Here is a 6000-nt window from a genome sequence, read left to right on the forward strand (position 1 = left end):
CCCTGCTTCTGACTTCGCTCTCTTTTCATTTTTCCCCTCACTATCTTTCATTCACACAAACATATTGGCAATTTTTCTCCTCTCTTGTTTCTTTTTTTTTGTGTCTATTTTTTATTTCTCCATTTTCCCCCCAAGGATCAAGTTATAAATTATTTCTTTTTTGTACTGATAAACAGTATACTCTTGTCTTGTGCCAGTACACCGTGTACTGTAGTGATAGTGCAGCTTTTAAGTGAGCTTTTGTGAGGCTCTGTCAGTGCTGCCCTATTTTGCTATTTATATCTGTCGTTTATTTACAGGTAGGAATCTGTTCTATACCCCCTTGACTAATTTCAAATTCCAGACCACAGCAGCAAACTCTAGCCTAGCCCTAGACATTTCATTTTTATTTTTTTTTACAGGCTACAAATTTGCAGTAAGTCTGGAGAACCTTAACAAAGGCCATTCAGAGTGCACGGGGGACTGCTCAACTTTATTCTCTACTTAGCAAACGCTGATTTCAATGTGCTTTCGGACAAAAGGCTGAAGTAATCTGTCAGTCTTTTGGTCCATATAATGGCAAATATTCTGGCCCAAGCGTCTCCCAGTGCTGTCTTTCATTTGCCATGCGAGCATGTCTGGTTTTAGTCCTCACGTGAGCACATTTAGTCAGTTCTGTCATTTTCCCTATGTTGCATCTCCATGGTCATTTTCATTCCTTCTGTTCGCTTCCCCCACGGTGTCCTTGCTCAATAATTTTCATTAATTGATTGACAGCTCTGATAGACCCAACTAACCTCTATCTCACTCTCATGTCGGTTTTTAAATAAGTACTTGTACGTCCAATGACCTTGTCGCCTCATCAGATATCAGAAAATGAGCATGCAGATATGGAGGGAGCTGATTAGCAAAATAAGGAAGAGCTCACTCCTGGCGTAAGTCCATAATAAGGTCTGACAACTAACTTTAGAGTTAGGCATTTAAAACAAAAGGGACCTACAAATGTGGAATAAATACACCTTAACCAGTTTCCTAAGTGCTGGCTGCAGTTCAAGGAAGATTTGGAACATCAGGAATGTAACAACCTTTCTAAAAAGCTGGAAAACAAGCACAAGCTCTATTTCCAACATGGCAATTGTATTCTGGAAATACTCAACCTTATTTTACAGTTTATAATTCTGTTTTCATATACCTGGACAGCATTGTTTAGCTCCCCAAAATCCATCCATGGAAAAGGAAGTGAATGTATAAATAAAATTACATTCTATTTCATTTTATTTAGCAAACAGCTAAATTATTTACAGCATACCAGTGATCTTTCCTTTAGTAAAATTAGTTAAACCTGAAAATATTGTGGGGTTTTTTTGTCCCATACCCCTAAATCACCAGATTAACTTACATGAGGCATTCTAGGTATTTTAATTAGAAATTTTCCTTGTAGAAAATATCAGGATTTAAACAGACAAAATCATCAGAAACGTTTATTTATATTTTTGTTTTAAAGGTAGGAAACTGAGGCTCAAGGACGCTAGCAGGTCAGAAATCATTTCAGCTCAACTGAATCCCAGTCTTCCACAATGCCACACTCTTTACTTCAGATCACTGCAGCATTTTAGGTTTCAAATTGTTTTGTTTTTTTTTAATATAGATAGAGATTTGTCAAGTGGTATTTCAGTACTTTGGTACAGAGGATGCTAAATGTCAGTCTCACTCAATGTGCTTTAATGAGCCAGATTAAGACTGTTTACCAAACTGCAAAACCTACCCAGTTTGGAGCTGCTATTTGAGCTCCCTTAAGACCAGAAAATATGACAGACTATACTTCACCAGCAAAAAGGCATGAGTATCTTGGAATTTCACCTCTACTTTTTCACCTGTGCAGACTAATTCTGGTCCCACACCCCTTTTTCACACCTGCACAGCTGCAATTCTCATAGTTTCATCCCTTATTATTCCCACCAGTTTCACTCCTTATCCAGCTGGTAGGAGATCCAATGGCATGAGGCCTTGAAATAGAAATTACTGAAACTGAGTCTAATATGGTCTTCACATACAGGAGCACCTTGTTTTTCTCCCTCCTTTGGCTTTTGCATAGGTGAAAGACACCTGCTCTTCCATGTGAGGTTGTTGGAAGTTATTATTGAAATTGTTATTGGCTCTCACCAAACTGAAGGGCAAAGCAGGTAGATGGAAAGGCAAAAAAGTCAAAAAGTTGTCTAAAAAGACCTAGCTGGAACTCAAGAACTATGGACAGTGAGAAAAATCAGATCATTACTACTACTGGTGTAGATTATAAACAGAGTAGGTGCATTTTAGTATTTATATCCAAGTATTTAATGGAATATTTAATTGCTTACTAAATCACTGTGCTTTTTGGTGTGGCAGGATTCCTTGATTTTCAGACAGCTGATGCCTGGGAAAAGCTGAGTCAGGAGTTGCATATAAGCCATGCTTAGACTGTCACGGAAGCACGCCACCTTGGCACATCAGTCATCAAGAGCATCAAGACCAAAAAGTGGTAAATTACCTTCAAAGAAACCCAGAGAAAATATGTGACAGAAAATACTGAAAATTGTCTGTAATTGTAAACTCTGAACTCTGTTAGAGTTTAAAACATAACAAAATCATGCTATGAAGGGCACTTGTCTTTCAAGAAATGCTATGTTTTTACAGATGCAATTTTTAAAAAATAATAAAATCTCCACTCCCATGGGCAATTTCTAGCTGTACAAGATTCAAATCTCACTGCCAGCGGAGTTGAAAGCAGAAGTCCATTTCTGAAAGTTCCCTTAAAAGAATTTTGCTTGAGCATGATTCCATTAATTTTAAAGCCTTCTGGGCTACCAACAAAAGATTCAGTGACCTCAGTGAAAGTAACCACATGGGTCTAGACTGACTATTTACAGGAGTAAAGCTTTGCAGAAGCTAAATCAACTAAATTATCTTCAAAATCTAACTTCCGCAAGAGTTAAGAAACGTTAGGCAAAATGCTGATATGTGGTTACCATAATTAACCTTGCATTTTAATTGTATTATTGCCCAGTAAAATTCTAATTTCTGTTGCACTGTTATACACCCTGGAATACTTTTCTCCTCTGAAACATAAACAAATCAAAACAAGCTCAACTATTGGATGAGCTCTGGTCAACTGAATTTCTTCTAATAACTTTTTATTATGAAGTTGCCCATGGAGGACAGTGCATTCTCCAAATTACAAGTCTCCCACCTTAGCACTTTGGAAAGGCTTGGATTTTATTTCATGTAAGTTTTTGCAGCTGTACAAAATACTTTCATTAACCCAAGAATGGATTATTTGGAGTGCTAATTAATTGATTCTTCAAAATGGCAATTGACATACTCCAAGGGAAAACCTGATCTAAGCAACTATGTTAATCAAGCTATTGTACTTATGGTTCTGTCTGAATATCAGACCATCTGAAATGAGGAGAACTTTGCCATTACTATCCTGGACCTCTTGTGGGCAGCTAATTAATATGAGTAGACTATGACAGTTGCACTTGTACATTCACTGTACTGCCTGACAATAACTCTATAAAATTAGATTTCAGCTAAAGAATGGAAACAGTGTTAAATACCATTATTTGCCTTCCTTTGATGTCTGAGAGTCATTATGAAAGCAATTACAGCAGTTTCTCTGTCTGTGTGTCTACAGGGTATTTATCTGTATCTGTCTGAGTCCTTTGCCAGGTGGAGAATATATGGCATATTAAAGACAAGGGAATTCAGCCTCAATTATCAGACTATGAACAGAAGAAGAAACAAAATCAGAGTTTTGCAGATGATCCTGCCAGAAAACAGTAATTTAATATTAAAGGCAGGTAATCTGGGGAAAACTTGCCCAGTGCAGAGTCTTTTTATTTTAATATCATTGATTTCCCCCCTCCTTCCATTGTCCTATTTTGTTTCCTGTTCTTTCAGCTTCCATGTTTTTCTAATACTTCTGCTCACTTTAAATAAGCTTATGCTGGGTTTGAGAGTCTCATCAACATGAGACTTTTTATAAGCTCTACTTTTGTTTCTTAATTACACAGAGATATTCTGCCATCGAAGAACCCCTGAGAGGAAGCAAGAGTTCTGGGTGGGGTAAGGCCAGATTGAGGCAATAAGCTGGAAATACAGTGAGGAGCTTTTTGCTACCTACAGGAGTCTGATGTTCCATTCTGCCTGAGCCCAATGGTTTTTTCTGCCCTCCACAGCAGTATGACAAAATCCACAGGCTGGCAGATAGGTTAAAACTGTACCAGCATTACACACAAAAGGGCCAACACCAGATTCATCCTTTGGATTCCTTCAGCTCTCTTTATACAACAGGCTACTGGACAAATAAAGAAAATCCTCCCATTACTTTTACTTTTTACTGAGTTTATAACTGAGAAAAATATATTCTGAAAAACAAAACCCTTTGAAAAATAAGAATTTTGAATTTGGAAGTAATAGTAATATTAAATATTAAATTAATTAAATATTAAAATAATATAACTTGAATAGTAATTTGAAAAATACTAATCAGAAAGGATTAATATTTCACTTTTTTGCCTGAAATATATAGTGGTCCTTATCCTCTGTTTTCAGTATATTGAAGTAACATCCATTCATAATTTCCAAAATGTGGCTATTTTACCACCTTGTCCTCCCAGTGCTCTCCAATAACAAACATCACCACGAATCTCAAAATGCCAGCTCCATGCAGAATCAGGACTTCTGGTACTGTCACTAAGCTGTGGTGATGAGATTTCCTAACTGCACCTGAAACACCATGGAGAGCTACGATTTGGGCAGATGAAACAAATGCCACGATATTTCCAAATTGATTGCCCAGTTGTACCAAACACAGAGGGAAGCAGCACAGAGCTGGATGAAAGCTGCTTTGCCTCACTATTCAGGCCTGACAGGATGCTAATTTATCTTAGTTGCCTGCTATCCATCATCATTTGACAGTCTAGTGAATGTATCGATAAAAGCCAAAGATTCTCCTCTTGGTAACCCCAGATTTCTGATGCTTTATGCTGTCTTTTGTTTTAAAGAGAAAGGCAGGAGATTTAGCAAAAGTCATGCTGACCATCAGGCAAGATGACTACTCTGAAACTTGGGTTTATTTTTTAGGAATAGCCTTCAACATGATATTAAAAAATAATACATCTGGATTGTGTGTGTGGTGTGGAGGGAGGGGGAGATTTAATACTTTAAGATATTCAAGGGGCAATTTAGATAAAAGGCACTGTAGTGTCTGACCATGTACTACCTATGCCTAGAAGGGTTTGACTGTGTCTGCCATCAGATGAAGGCTGACCCAGTCTTCAAGAAATCTGGACTCTTTTCCAGCTGCATATTCTTCTTTTAACTTTTAAAGAAAGCACTTATTAGGCTACAGACATTTCCTTCTACCCTTCTCAGACATTTTATTGGCAGTCTCCTGTTACAATCTCTTTTTCCATCCTATAAGGGCTTATTGTGATCTTGGTCATTGGAAATTTTAGTTCTTGCAAAATTAGAATGTTTATAAAAATGTGTTTGTCTGTGCAAATGTACATAAATATATATGCTACAAGAATTTTTATTTTAAAGATTAATGAATGACATAAGTCTCATTAAAATCTTAATACCTTCTGAGCAGAGATACGGTGTTCCTTCAAAGAAGGAGGAAAGGATTTAATGATATATTAGACATTTTACAGTATAAATATATTCTTGATTAATTAAATCTGTGTAGTCTATTGCCTTACCCTGAGGAAACTATGATATTCAACAATGCTTTTCTTAATAAGAATAAAAACCCAAACAACTTGCTTTTGATATTTAACCTAGGAGAAGAGATGTAGAGAAAAATATTTTATGAACTAGTATAAACAAAGAAATTTAATTCTTTCCTTTAATTAAAAAGAAACAATGCAACTTGTAAGAAACGCAAGAAACACACTTACTTTCTTCAAAAAGGAAGATTAATACAGGTTAAAAAGCCTTTCCAGTTTTACAAAATTAATACTGTGCTTAATTACATGA

Source organism: Anomalospiza imberbis, chromosome 13 (assembly GCF_031753505.1).
Source record: "Anomalospiza imberbis isolate Cuckoo-Finch-1a 21T00152 chromosome 13, ASM3175350v1, whole genome shotgun sequence".
NCBI lineage: Eukaryota > Metazoa > Chordata > Aves > Passeriformes > Viduidae > Anomalospiza > Anomalospiza imberbis.